The 16,210-nt window shown below is 41.7% G+C and overlaps 1 pseudogene; it reads left to right on the top strand.

The window, feature by feature from the left end:
- The first annotated feature begins 14,435 nt into the window (after positions 1 to 14,435).
- On the top strand, positions 14,436 to 14,553 carry LOC124778309 (annotated as a pseudogene).
- Positions 14,554 to 16,210: the final 1,657 nt, after the last annotated feature.

Genomic DNA, 16,210 nt, shown 5'->3' with positions numbered 1-16,210 from the left:
CAGTCTTCACGTTTGGTATCCTTGTGCGCTCTGTCATATAAGTGAGCCAAATTGGTTCTTGGTACGACCAGTGAATGGGTATGTCACACTCTGAAATCAACGTGATTTTAGGGCTCTGGTAGAAAGTAAATTTCGATCTATCTGCCTGATCGTTAGTCCGTGAGAGTTGTGCGTTTCTTTCGTGGCCGCGATCGATTCACAGGTGCCGCCTCCAAGTCTCACCTCCGCCGCACACATCTCGCTAGCTGCAAGTTACATCGCCGCACGAAGCAAACAGGGTAACGTGCTGACGCTCCGGCACTGTCAGGGTGTACAGATCTCAATCGCTGCTTCAGCTGCACCTGTGTAGATGAACTTCAGTAGATTTGATCAATCAAAGTCTGCTCAGCGTCAGATCAATTCAGCTTCCGTTATCCACATTTTTAGTGCCAGATTAATCGCTGGTCACCTAGTTAAATTCTCTCTGCCAGCCAGGATACTTGTCCAGTGTAGTCTCAAATCACCTGTTAGTTATTTAGAGTATTCAATCAATAACTTGTTTAGTATAATTTATATCTTTTTGGGGAAAATAGAAGTTGTTAGTACACGAAATTTTGCCTACATTCTCAATCATTTAAATAGTCACACCAGAGTTGCCTTTCAAGCCATGTATAGCGTAGTGGCTTAGAAATATATTTCTTGCAATCAGGGAAAGAGTTTATGTTGAACGCGTACACAGAGTGCCAAAAATTCAGTGTCGAAACTGACAGATATGGTGGTGGAGACAACAGACATATTTCGTTAAGTAACCATTGTCGGAGATGCATATTGAGTGAGTAAATGTGTTTCAGCCGTTTATTTTTCTGATCAAATGTTAAAATAAATGTTCAAAATGAGCTCCATTAACTTCATATTCGAGCCAGTACCGACGTAGCAGGACGTTCTATGTTGGATGGAAAACGTGTGTTCTGTACTTGTGTGGCCGCTGTAAGAATTCTTGCAAATTGATTCCTCCTCTGCATCCACAGGGATTGATTTCAGTTCGGTTTTCATGCAGACCGAATTCTAATAGGGTTAGACCTGGGGATCCTTCAGGTGGATATGCAAGTCCTCCCCATTCGATCCACCGATTACCGAAAGTACGGTTAAAGCAGCTCGTACTGTCCATGCAAAGTACGTCGGGGCTCCATAATGCTGAACAGCATCCTCTCCCTGATACGTAAGTTTGTCTCCTCCAATAACATCGTTAGGTGCTATGGCAAGAATAGTCTGTACATGGTCACCTGAGTCGAAGAGACAACACATATGGTCCGAGGAAGCAGTCACTGAAGATACCACCTCACATATTTACTGAACATTGGTCCTGATGAGATTGCATCAGCCGGCCGGGGTGGCCGAGCGGTTCTAGGTGCTACAGTCTGGAACCGCGCGACCGCTACGGTCGCAGGTTCGAATCCTGCCTCGGGCATGGATGTGTGCGATGTCCTTAGGTTAGTTAGGTTTAAGTAGTTCAAAGTTCTAGGGGACTGATGACCTCAGAAGTTAGGTTCCATAGTGCTCAGAGCCATTTGAACCATTTTTGAGATTGCATGAAACGTCCCCTTTTTGAAAAATTATACAGGACTGTGCTTAAACTGACACACAATATTTTTTAGCTCAACGCAATCTGACTTTCAAAAATCCCTACAAAAGAATGGCCCTGACTAACTTTAACCTATACCTTTCACAAATCACTTACCTCACAAAAATCTTCGTTACTTTAGCTACAGCAATACAGCGAGCGCCACTACTGCCAGCTAAATAAAAGATTCAAACTACCGAAGGCACTAACTACTGATATGCATAGTTAGCAAATGAAAGATTTTGATAGAGAACAAATAATGTATTTACCATAATAGTCATAATATATATAGCAGTTCAAGACAAATTACAAAACTCCGCCATCTCTCTCCCCACATCCACCACTGCTGGCGGCTCACCTCCAACTGCGCAACACTACGCGCTGTTAACATCCAGCTGCCGCTGCCCATCACTACAATGGCAGACAAGAATGCAAACTAGCCACAGACTGCACACAACACAGCCAGTGATTTTCATACAGAGCGCTACGTAACGTTGCCAATAAGTAAACATAAACAGCCTACTTACATAGCCCCCACGCTCCCCACAAAAATATTTACAAATTGTTTTGGGCAGTGGCCAATAATGATTTGATAAAATTTTTTATAATTACAATAACAAAGAAATCAAAGGCACACACTTATTGATACAATGTTGGTCAAAAGCTAAAATTTTCTCACAGTCCATAAAGACAGTCCTGATCGTTCATCAGAGTAAAATAGCAATGTTTTTCTCAAAGTCTGAGCAGTAGAAGAAAATGCACACGGAAGTAGTGGATTTCCATGCAGTCTTGAAGAAGTAGTGTTGTCCTTCCAACGGAAAGACAGTGCTGACTCTTGACATGCAGACAGGTAATGGGTCACGACAGAGCAAACCCACAGCAGAGTCATTTGAAGTTTTGAAGAATATTGGTAGGTAGTTCATCACAGAGCAGACCCACTGTAGTCCTGGTAGAGATTACGGTATTGGTGGGTCATCAAAGATGCAGACCCACTGTAGTCCTTGTATAAATAATGGTACTGGTGAGTCAGCAAAAGTGTAGACTCACTGTAGTCCTTGTAGAAATAATGGTACTGGCGGGTCATCAAAGATGCAGACCCACTGTTGTCTTTGTAGAGATGGCCAGCAGCCATCTGTTGTGACTGTGCAGGTGCACAATCACCATTGAAGAGTCTTGCGGATAATATAGCAAGTCCATAAACCACCACTTGTCCACTCACGAAATTTTTGGAATTATCCTTAGAACCAGCAATACTGTTATCCAGTCCTTTGCTGAATTATTAACACACGTGCAAACACTATCAGTCTCTACTTCTCACATATTGTCCATATACTACGACCAACAGAAATGTGTGCAGTGAGATGTAACTTACAAGTTACTTAATTTGATGAACTGGTGTCAATTACAATTTTATAACATAAGAATACAATAACAAAGGTACAAAATACATCATTAAAGAACAAAACAATACAGATAACATTTGTAGTACAACAGGCTTTACAAAAGAATAGAAATAGACATATACATCAGTGTTACAGGAATTATGACATAAGAAAATATATAAAAGATCAGAACAATTATTGAAGCATCAACTTCACTCATGAGCATTAAAACAAGACAGAATAAATAATGTCTAAACACCTTTATGAAGAAAATAACATAGTATTTGAAAAATTCTGCAACATAAATCTTATCAGCTAAACACATAAAGACAAGAAAAAGTCAAATACACAATGGTACATACACACATAGCAAAATAATACAAAAGGAAAGGACAGGGTTTGTTTTACTGCAGTATTTTGCATGGAGATCTCCCTTGGTTCATCATTATTCCCAAAAGTCCTATCTATACCTGCTTTCTGTACTTTTTTCATATAACTTCTCAGTGCATTTCTTCCAATTCATTGCAACTCATTCTCTTATATAGTCTACCCCCTCTTAAGCTAACTTAAATCTACTGAGCTCAGATGCTAAACTAAGGGACGAGGCAATGCAGCAGCACAAAACAATTAATACAAATAGCAATGAAAAAAAATGGAAATTGTCAAAGCAAGCAGCAATATTACAACTAATATAAGGCAATGAGCAGCAAACAAGAAAAATAAATCAGTAGTAAAACTGGCTTAACAGAGTAATGTATAGTGAAATTTAGTAGCACTATGCCTGGCAGACAATAGCAGAAAATGAAATAACTTATACCTAAACATGACATAGCTCAAGCAGAAAAAATATTACACTAAAAATGGCCATGTCTAGTACCTATGTCACATCTTAACACTGGAGTGACGCATCACGAGAACTTACACTAGCAGATAAGTTACCAAATCGTAAAGAAAATAATTTATGCAATTCCTGTGAAGGGAAATGTCTATTTATGTGCCCTCGTTTTCTTGGAAGTAGATCATAAATTTCTTATTGACTTGATCTGTAGGCATAGAATAACTATATTAGTACATATATTAAATTTTATTTTAACCAATGCTGCAGTGCAGCTAGAAACTAGATATTAAAGAAAATGAGCAAATATGTACAAAGGACGGCATGAAACATCATTCATTAGCCATATGGCATTTCATAAGGCAGTAAAAATTCTCTCAATTCTCGAGAAACACGCTTGTCATAATCAGGTGTGCAGATGTAAGTATCTTTCCAAGTAATGAGCGTGTCGTATTTGCGGTGCTTTCTACAAAGGAATGTCAATAGCGAGGATAACGGCCTCCCTTTTTTTTTTCTACCTCTGCCTCTGAAAAGGCATGCACTAATGGCTTTTTCTCCAGGCGTCTGACACAGCTGGATGCCCCTGACGCATTACGTGCAGGTGGTCACTTAACTTTCTTACGCAAATATTTATGACAGCAGTTTCCGCTAAAGTGGCAGTCTCATATAAAAAATTTCAGAGGTCGAAAATTTGCGTTGCAAATGTGTAGATACAAAATCTTATGAATATAACAGTGTCCAAAAAATTTTCGCCGGCATTGTGATACATTCACACATTTACACACATTTCATAACTCTTAAAGTACGATTCTTGGTTTCCAACAACCTTTTTCACAATCCAGAGTCCCTAACCACTATTCATTATTCCTTACCTTACTCGTCGACACTTCTTCAATATTTCATCATAACAGATACGTAGCATACTCAAATAACTCATATTGCATCAGCTTATTGATCATAAACATACCGCAACAGCATAATATACATAGTCATCGTAATAATATCATAACACCTCAGCCAACTCTCAAAATCGTCGTAGCTTCCTCCAATAATTTCAAAACCTAAAAAAAATTCTCTGCTCATGTCAATAGTGTCATCTACCTCAAACGTACTTTAAAAATTATGCTCCTTTACCAAATACATCATTCAAAGCTCTCATAGTATCACAATGGTTCTGAAAAATATGAAGGGTTCACACAGTACAGACAAAATACAATTTCGTAAGTGTGAAGTTATCCAACGGTCTAATTACGTAAACATCTGTCACTGATGTAATAAAAAAAAGATGTTTATCTCTCAGTTAAATGATCAAATAGCTGTGTAATTTGTGTGTTAGAGAAATATGGTACCGATGTGTAAAGTTGTATAAGCAAATACCATATTAGCTAGGGATCCTTGTGCTTGCCAAACACATGGTACACAAAGTAGGCGTGTACCCCCCTGAGGATTAATGTAATTATACCCTCAGGTGTTACAGATTACAAAAATGGAATGAAATTATTACGGAAAACCTTTGTATCATTGTACTTCAAATATCTTTAAAAATAAATGTTTTAAGTATAAAATTAATCACTCAAATACGTGTACTGTAGCGCTAAACTGTGCGTCTTGTTGTGAGATAATCTCTGTGGTAGTGTCGTAGTTATTGTCCTCCAAAAGCTAGGTTCTGCAGAAGCCCATGTACTTACCTCATGATAAACAAAAGTGAAATGCTTTGCATATAGATATCTTAGTTATTACGCTTATTGTTGTGATGAAGAAATTACTGTGCTGTAACGTATTGTTGTGCTACGGAAAAGGCTGTCTCATTGTAGCTATACCACAAAAGTTACTACTAAAACATGTTTTACTTTCCAGAATAATTCAGAAAAACTGTGCAGATATAAAGCAGATACAGCACAAAGGAACAATGTAAATTGTGTCACACATTAGTAGCGTCGTGATATAATTGTGTAGCTGTCAAAGAAACCAAGTGCTAAGTCATCTTTAATCCCACAGAAAGTACTTCAAATAAAGAATGTCTTTTCAAATAAACCAAAATGTTGCACGAAAATCTCATTAGCAGTGCCGGTATATGTTCTAAGTATGTGAGCCTGATAGTTGTTATGTAATCGTGCAACTATAACAATGCAATCGTAATTTCTGTTTAAAAATTTTCCCTAGGTTCTAGACTGGATATTTAACTTCAAATATTGTTGCATGTTAACAGTTTCTTAAGTCTGACAAAGCATACTAGTAATGTAAAGTGAAAAATTTTATGGCAAAGACTAAGTTAAAAAGCAGATTATCTTTCAATAAACGGTTGTACATGTGAAATGTGGTGTAAACCTTTACTCTTCCTAGTACGCAGAGTTTCAACTTCAACGCAATTATCATGTGGTATACGTCGGTGAGGAGTGCTAAAATTTTTCTCAAGGTTAGCGTCTATGTTATTTTTTTCTGAGCCAGCCGGCGCACGCGGCTGCCTGCGGTGCGAGTCATTGTCTGTTCCTTTGTTGGCGCGCGTCGTTATTGGGATTACGAGACCTAACTTCTACAAATTCACCTTTCCCAGAGGGCCCGGCCCTGTTTAAATCCTGCCAGTTCTGATGAAATTCAGGTCTGTCGTTGTGATTATATCGTCTGTCGTCATGTCAGTAGCTCCTGTAGTTTTTTCCTTGTTGGTTAAGTGCGGGAGAATTTCTCCCGGCAGGGTCGCCATATGAAACGTCCCCTTTTTGAAAAATTATACAGGACTGTGCTTAAACTGACACACAATATTTCTTAGCTCAACGCAATCTGACTTTCAAAAATCCCTACAAAAGAATGGCCCTGACTAACATTAACCTATACCTTTCACAAATCACTTACCTCACAAAAATCTTCATTACTTTAGCTACAGCAATACAGCGAGCGCCACTACTGCCAGCTAAATAAAAGATTCAAACTACCGAAGGCACTAACTACTGATGTGCATAGTTAGCAAATGAAAGATTTTGATAGAGAACAAATAATGTATTTACCATAATAGTCATAATATATATAGCAGTTCATGACAAATTACAAAACTCCGCCATCTCTCTCCCCACATCCACCACTGCTGGCGGCTCACCTCCAACTGCGCAACACTACGCGCTGTTAACATCCAGCTGCCGCTGCCCACCACTACAATGGCAGACAACAATGCAAACTAGCCACAGACTGCACACAGCACAGCCAGTGATTTTCATACAGAGCGCTGCGTAACGTTGCCAATAAGAAGACATAAACAGCCTACTTACATGCATAACTGTTGTATGTGGGAGTTAACAAGCCCAATTGCCTTCAGCTCCACCGTTGACCAAGTGCATGCCGTATACTGGCTCAGTGCGAAAGTCAGGACGTGGCTTTGCCTCAAATTATCTTCGGTATAACGACTGAAGAAGGTGCCATTGGTTTATCTCCTTCGTCATGGGCGTACTTACGCATGCTTGGTTCTCACTCTGTACGCTCTTCGTACATCTGGTTGCCAAACTAAATATACAGGGTGACTCATCTGCTCCTACCGATGTCGTTTTATGCAACCCGCAATGTTATATCTGATCGTCTAAAACCACAAGCGAGATTTTCATGTTCTCTCGTTCCCTACACACAAACTATTATTCTTACAGAATAAAATAAACAATCCCTTTTTATAGGAAATTTACTGTAGCTAAATTATGTGCTGGGATAAGTTTACCATACAGTCCGTAGTTTTCGAGTTGCTCAATAAGAACGTACAAAAGTGACCTTCTGCAAACGTAACCCACTCCCACACTCAGACCCCATCGGTCAGGACTACTAGAATGTCGTTCATCGCAATCCCACTAACTACTGCACAAAAATTTTCCACTGCATGAATTATTTTCAACATTTCTCATTTTTTGGTCCTCATTGACTGACGTTACGTAACCGGCTTAGTCGAGCACTTACAAATTGTAAAATTCTCATTTGTGTAAATTTTGACTAACAGATTTGTGAACATTAACAGCATGAAATAAACAATTACATCATTGTATTTGTCAGGCCTTCTGACTAGTTAGTACTGTGCTCGTTCGAGTCAAGTTTGGATCGAACAGTCAACGTAATTAGTTTTAGTATAACGTTCAAAAACGTCGTTTTTCTCTCATTACTCTCACTGGCACGCTGAAATTAATAATGTTAACGAAATAGCTGAGTACGCTAGTGGCCGGCCGCGGTGGTCTCGCGGTTCTAGGCGCGCAGTTCGGAACCGTGCGACTGCTACGGTCGCAGGTTCGAATCCTGCCTCGGGCATGGATTTGTGTGATGTTCTTAGGTTAGTTAGGTTTAAGTAGTTCTAAGTTCTAGGGGACTGATGACCATAGCAGTTGAGTCCCATAGTGCTCAGAGCCATTTGAACCATTTTTGAGTACGCTAGTGGCGTAGTACTCCAGTCAATAGACAAAAGAAGGTCGAATATCGGAAATCGTTCGTGTTGTCGGGCATCTTTTATACAGTGGTAGGTGGAAGGCAACGAACAGCGTACTAGAAATCCTGACTGGTGAAGGATCTGTGGGGATACAGTTGCATTTGAAGGTGACTTTTCTGTGTTTTTCTTGAATAACTCAAAAATCGTTACCTCCAGTAAACACGCATGCCAGCACAAAATATCCTACAAAAAGGACTTGTTTATTTTTTCTCTAGTAGTTTGCAGATAGGGGGTGAGAGAATATGATAACCTCGAGCGTGGTTTTTCAAAGCTACATAGCGGGTTGCATAAAACGTCATCGGTAGCGGCAGCTGAACCACACTGTATTTGTTGTTGACTCCACTGCAATATCCATCAGACTGGGTACTAAATTTTTTGAACTGATAACTGTTAAAATACGTTTTTAAAAAGCTCTCAATAACTAGTATGTGCAAAACACTTTGTTTGTTCAACAGTTCTCCACGGGTTTTTAGGCAATGCGATTGTCTCAATTAATAATGTATGTCTGCCTTTCAAATCCTCTGTAGTGTTTTATGTTTAATTCTTTGGAATGATGTATAATTGTACGGACTGTACTTTTAAATCTTAGTATGTATAGAGGGCTCTCATTAACACTACAGAGTTTTTTCCTAACCAAATTCCTTCTATAATTTTTCTATAAAGCGACAGCATACAAGTTTAAAGCACTCCGTCTTCAGGCCACTAGTGGCATACCGGGACCATCCGACCGCCGTGTCATCCTCGGCGGAGGATGCGGATAGGAGGGGCGTGGGGTGAGCACACCGCTCTCCCGGTCGTAAGATGGTATTCTTGACCGCAGCCGCTACTATTCGGTCAAGTAACTCTTCAATTGGCATCACGAGGCTGAGTGCACCCCGAACAATGGCAACAGTGCATGGCGGCCTGGACAGTCACCCATCCAAGTGCCGACCACGCCCGACAGCGCTTAACCTTGGTGATCTCACGGGAACCGGTGTATCCACTGCGGCAAGACCGTTGCCACAGCATACAACTTTGGCTTTTCTATATCACAGTGAAGCTGATAGCATGGTAATTTGTAAGAACATGAAATAGAACAATTATGTAGGCTCAGTCGTAAATAAGCAGGTGGCTGACCGATTCACTGGTGGAACAGTAGGGAAATGTGTTATGATTCTCGTCGTCAGTTGTTATGATGATAGGTGGCCAATGTTAAATACAAACATATATTGCAGGTTTGGCAGTGAAGTCGGTAAGGAGCTAGCTGCATAGTCTGTATCTGCAGCGACTGAAATAATTAGTAGTCTTTGGTAAACAATGATATATATAGTACTTAACTTGTGTTGCAGGCTTCTTCATATGCTGCATACACGTAATTACAAACATATCTTGAGAGGCATTACTTACGCCATACTCGACTAAGCGCCTTGTTAGAAGTTGATTCCTATCAGCTGAAGGCTATGCTACTTTACTACTTGACATCCCGAGCAAGAGTGGACGAGAGCTCGCCGGCCGCAGTGGCCGAGCGGTTCTAGGCGCATCAGTCTGGAACCGCGCGACCGCTACGGTCGCAGGTTCGAATCCTGTCTCTGGCGTGGATGTGTGTGATGTCCTTAGGTTAGTTAGGTTTAAGTAGTTCTAAGTTATAGGGGACTGATGACCTCAGATGTTGAGTCCCATAGTGCTCAGAGCCATTTTTACCATTTGACGAGAGCTCGCTAGAAACTTGTCACAAGCCGCGGAGCGGCGCTGGTCGCGACTCGCGGATCCGGCGATATCTATTACGGACCGCGGTCGATATCTGCAACTCCTAACAAGTGTGGTATCAAACGTTGATACCACAAAATGCAATCAGTCTAGACAGGAGATTCCTTACAAAACACTCTTGTAATCCATCCTAGAATATTGTTCAAGTGTGGGAAAACTGTAGAACATAGCTCTAACAGGGGATGTTCAATGTATACGAAGAAGAGCAGCACGAATGTTCACAGGCACAGGTTTGTCTCGCTCATGGAAGAGCGTCGTGGAGATGCTGAAAGAGATGAACTGCCAGACTCTCGAAGATGGATGCAAATTATACAGTGAAGCCTCTACTTAACAAGTTCTAACAAACAGCTTTAAGTCATAAATCTAGAAAGAAGCACCTGCATGTCACTCCCGTCGGATCTCGAAGATAAGATCAGACTAAATATAATGAATATGTAGACGTTTAAGCAGTTATTTTTTCTGCGCTCCATACATGAGTGGAACGTAAGAAGCCCTAATAACTAATACATTGGGAAGCACACACCGTCATGCATTTTACAGTGGTTTACAGAGTATGGATATAGACTTCGATGTAAATCGACCACCATTACCACCACGTCACTTGATAATCTTTCGAAAACAAACGGTCACTGATTCCTTGTTCAGCTGACACACACACACACTGAAAGGTCTGTCACCCCTTGTTAATCACTTCGTCCCTGCAGAAGCACTGCAGCTATCTCAGCTACGTAGCGAGCCATTGGCATGAGTAACTAGAGGTATGACAGGGAATGACAGAGTTTGTTTGCCGCTAGCAGCTAGTAGTTGCGACACTAGGGTTTTTTTTTGTGATGATGAAGAAGGCACAGAAAGGTGGCCAGGGCGGCAGAAGTGAAAGAAACAGCCTTAGGCTTTTCCAGGAAAGCATCCAGACTTCCATAAAAGCGTGACCACTTTGCTTGTGAGTGCAGGCGGTGACATGTCGCTATAAAGCGGCCAAACGACGGCGGTCCAGGCTTCAGCAGGACAATGCCCAGTAGCCTGCTTTCCGGAGACGTATTGCCCACCTCGGATGTGCGGCTGACAGAGTTTTATGATGTTCTCTAGGAAGGAGAACATACTCCGAATAAGTGCGTCGAGAAGCATCCCTCTACCAGTCTAATCCGAACTGTGAACGAGATATCTAAAATCTTGAACACATCCCGGTCCGCAGATAACCTTAGTCGTATTTTTCAAACATTTCTAATGGAGTTCGAAGCGCAACAGTCGTTTTAAAACAGTATTTTTATTTAATTTCCTGTATGACCCTCGGATTTATTTCTGCCCTTCAACACAATATGGATGGAACTCCTGTTTCGGCTGACCTTTCATGACAGCGCATGCCATTCAAAGTAAACGCAATTACTAGGCAGTAGAATTTTCTGTTGCCTTTCTGTTCGCTTTGCTTCACATTCAGATTCGTTTCGGCAGCGACGCAGAGCCCAATATTTACATCTGCTGCTTTTAATTTCGCGAGTCTGCTAATTAGAATCTCTTTGGTGGAAAAATTGAAATTAATTTTGCTGTTCATATAATTGGACGCCGCCGTAAACAATCTTTTTCTGAGAAAACAAAGAGTGTGTGTACCTTAGTGAAACACACTGAACTCTAAAAAAATTTTTAACTTTTGTGAATCGTCAGATGACCCAATAGGGAATCAATATTTGGTTCCTTGCTGGGAGTCTCATTCGAATATCATAGGGGCTAGGGTCACCGACTGGAAATTGTGTTATTCGTAATTCAGTTTTAATAATATGGTACCAGGATTAGCTGACCTTCAAAAGTATAATATTCGAAATTTTTTGTTAATGACTGTTCTATTTGGCTTTGGGGCGGTGTATGCTGACATGTACGGTGGCAGGTAAGTGATAGTCAGCTGCTACCTGTTCAGGGTATTTCACAATTCCTAATACAGGCTTTTCTATGGGTTAAATACAGTTCTGAGTAGATAAATTTTTGATAAGGAACCCTTGTCCGGAAATATACCGTTGTGATATAAAATAAGTCTGAAGCTCGAATAACTTGCAAATCTCCTGTTTCACAGTACGCGCACAGGGGAGATAAGAAGCTGTGAACTTTTTACTCTGTAGAATCCCTTTTTCCCGAACTATATTCAGTACCTCCTCAGTAGATATGCGATCTACCCATCTAATCGTCAGCATTCTTCGACAGCAACGCGTTTCAAACGGTCCTGTCGTTTCCTTGTCTGAACTGCTTATCGCCGACATACAAGGCTACACACTCGTTCACGGATTTCTTAACAAAACTCAGCAAAGTTAAGGTTTTTGAAAGACGGGGATTTTATAGCTTTTTACATCTGGCTGTTGCTTCTTGTTCGGAGCAACTGCGAGACGAGAGAGATAAGCTAGAAGTTATCTTGTACTTTCTGTCATTTGTATTTACTAATCGGTTCGTAAAATCTCTGTACGTTATTTCCTTCGGTAGAATATTGAAACCCAGTGATTGCATGATTTGTAATTTTTCAGAAACACGAAGCATTTTCGAATCTAACAAGAACTTTATTTGCAATGAAAGGTCGTCAGCGCGTTGAGACTACGCAGACAACGCAAATAAACACAGGGAGGTCACATTAGCAAACTGAGCGAATCGCGGTTAGACTTGGAAATGGACGCGTTGTACACGGACTGAGAACTGGCGCTTACATAGGTAAATGCAGTGTGATGCTAGTGAGTGCAGTAACATTTTCGAGATGTCACTTGTTGTATTAAATTTGAGTTTAAAATCATTAAAATCTGCCTCATTTCGAATAGTACATTTCCTGATATTTGCAATATCGTGTCATTAAATTACATCGGATTGGATTACCATATGGAGCAATGATCTGTACGCTTCTCTTGTAGTAATCATTTGTGTAGTGAAACGACTATACCGAAAAGAGATTAGAAGATCTGCAAGAAACTCACGCAATGTGACCTGAATGCAAATTAGATGGAATAAAATCATGTGGTTCGGATACTTTTGAGCATGAGAGTATGTACCGGGTGATCAAAAAGTCAGTATAAATTTGAAAACTGAATAAATCACGGAATAATGTAGATAGAGAGGTACAAATTGACACACATGCTTGGAATGACATGGGGTTTTATTAGAACGAAAAAAATACAAAAGTTCAAAAAATGTCCGACAGATTGCGCTTCATCTGATCAGAATAGTAATAATCAGCACAACAAAGTAAGACCAAGCCCAGATGATGTTCTTTACAGGAAATGCTCAATATGTTCACCATCATTCCTCAACAATAGCTGTAGTCGAGGAATATTGTTGTGAACAGCACTGTAAAGCATGTCCGGAGTTATGGTGAGGCATTGGCGTCGGATGTTGTCTTTAAGCATCCCTAGAGATATCGGTCGATCACGATACACTTGCGACTTCAGGTAACCCCAAAGCCAATAATCGCACGGACTGAGGTCTGGGGACCTGGTAGGCCAAGCATGACGAAAGTGGCGGATGAGCACACGACCATCACCAAACGACGCGCACAAAAGATCTGTCGAAAGTTTTGTGAACTATGTTTTTTTTAGGTTCTAATAAAGCCCCTTGTCATTCCAAGCATGTGTGTCAATTTTTACCTCTCTATCTACATTATTCCGTGGTTTATTAAGTTTTCAAATTTATACTGACTTTTTGATCACCCAGTATATTACTTTTATTCTGTAGCACGTCATGTTCGTGGTGTAGCAATTTTAATGGCCAGTAGTGTATTTTTTTAACTGTTCGAGAGCTTCTCTACAAATGGCCATGGGATGTAAAATTGCATTCACACAGTTTCAACCGGGCTATTAAATTTTGAAATATAATTTTTGGGCCAGCTCCCTATACATTAATCATGTGAAACTTCTGCAGTCGACATCGTTCATTATCTCCCTCGCGGGCTTCTAACTACTCTTGAATTATCTACTTGCAAACGTCGGCGGCATACGAAGATTTCTCGTAATTCGGCAACAGAAATTTTAAGGACACTATCTGATCAAATTTCCCAGACACTCCCACGTAATGAGGAGTTGACCACTAGATATCACCAGAGCTGTACCCTCAAACACAAAAGGAGACGGTAAGTATTGTGTTGTTAGTGGAGAAACAGTAATAGGAGGATGGGTCATTCAGAAGAGCTCACTGATCTCCAAAGTGTACTGGTCATTAGTTGTCACCTTAGTAACAAATCTGTCAGAGATATTTCAAATTTTGTAAAGCTGCCCAAGTCGACTGTTGGTGACGTGACTGTTAAGTGGAAAAGCGATGGTACGACCACAGCCAAACGAAGACCAAGGAGACCTCATCTGCTGACCAACAGGGACCATCGACTATTGTGGAGGGTGGCTGTAAAAAAATCAAATGGAATCTGCGGAAGGAATCACTCGTGAGTTTCAAAGTGCTACCAGCACCCCAGGCAACGGCCTTGCCGCAGTGGATACACCGGTTCCCATGAGATCACCGAAGTGAAGAGCTGTCGGGCGTGGACGGCACTTGGATGGGTGACCATCCAGGCCGCCATGCGCTGTTGCCGTTTTTCGGGGTGCACTCAGCCTCGTGATGCCAATTGAGGAGCTACTCGACCGAATAGTAGCGGCTTCGGTCAAGACTACCATCGTAACGACCAGGAGAGCGGTGTGCTGACCCAACGCCACTCCTCTCCACATCCTCCTCTAAGGATTACACGGCGGTCGGATGGTCCCGATAGGCCACTCGTGGCCTGAAGACGCAGTGCTTTACCAGCATCCCAACTGGCACAGTGAGCCGGCCGCGGTGGTCTAGCGGTTCTAGGCGCGCAGTCCGGAACCGCGCGACTGCTACGGTCGCAGGTTCGAATCCTGCCTCGGGCATGGATGTGTGATGTCCTTAGGTTAGTTAGGTTTAAGTAGTTCTAAGTTCTAGGGGACTGATGACCACAGATGTTAAGTCCCATAGTGCTCAGAGCCATTTGAACTGGCACAATGACTGTGCGTTATGAACTACAGAGGATGCAATAGGACGGTCTAGCAGCTTCCCGTAAGCCACACATACCTGTAGTAGGTGCTAAGCATCGCTTCAGGTTGTGTAGGGTGTGACACCGCTGGACAGTGAACGACTGGAGATTGGTGAGTCGGAGTGACCAGTAATGCTGTTCCGTGTTCAGTCCGATGGAAGAGATGGGGTTGGTGAATGCCTGGAGAACGTTACTTGCCATCACGTGTTGAGCCAACAGTAAAGTACAGTGGAGGTGGTGTTCCGGTATGGGTGTATTTTTAGTGGTGTAGTTCCCTTACTGCGTTTAATAAAAAGCTAAACGCGGAAGAACGTGAAAACAGATGTGACTCTTCAAGTTTTCATTGAGGATATATTGTAAATAGTCTTGACGAGTTTGCCGCCGGATGACATTGTGCAAATTCCACAACATTCCCTCGGAGCAACTGTCCGACATCATCAGGTGGTACAACCTTGATGCTGGCTAAGTGCGACCACCCAGCCACCAGCAAGGTTGAACCATCTAAGGTGTCGGGCAGTTGCTCCGAGGAAATATTGTGGAATTTGCACAACGTCGTCCAGCGGCAAACCCGTGAAGACTATTTACAATGAAAACGTTTTGCAGCGTTGCGTACTGCGTGCAGTAGATGAATAGTTCGGAGACGATGACTATGCACCCTATCATCAAGCAGAATCTGTGAGGCAAGGGTTTGTGTACAGTAGCATGCGTGTATTGGTTTGGCCTCCCCAATGTCTCGGCATGAAGCCAATCGAAATCTCTGAGATGAGTTAGAACATCGACTTGGTTCCAGAAGCGAACGTCCCACGTCACTACCTAGTCTATTTTCGGTTTTTGAGCAGAAATGGACTTCCAATCCTCCACAAACTTCGGGACACCTCATTCAAAGTGTCCCTAACACGGTTCAAGCTTCATGAAGGCGAAGAGCGGACACACCCCATATTAATGTCCACCAATAGGTGTCTGGATATTTTTGATCAGATAGTGTATTCTCTGCTATGTTTACTTAGTCGTCGACACACAGCCATATGCACCAAGAGGGCGCCACCATCCATTCACTCCACCTGTGGTGATACACTGAGCGCCAATCTGGTGCCGGCCACATGGCGCCCATACAAGGTCTGTTCAAAAAATTCTGAAACTTCGTCCACAAAATTTTTCTACCATTTCCTTTTACTTATTGTGCATGGTCTCCTTCGAA

The sequence above is a fragment of the Schistocerca piceifrons genome, chromosome 2, assembly GCF_021461385.2.
Source record: "Schistocerca piceifrons isolate TAMUIC-IGC-003096 chromosome 2, iqSchPice1.1, whole genome shotgun sequence".
Taxonomy (NCBI): domain Eukaryota; kingdom Metazoa; phylum Arthropoda; class Insecta; order Orthoptera; family Acrididae; genus Schistocerca; species Schistocerca piceifrons.
The sequence above is the reverse complement of the archived record's forward strand: the minus strand, read 5'-3'. Positions and strand labels throughout refer to the sequence as shown.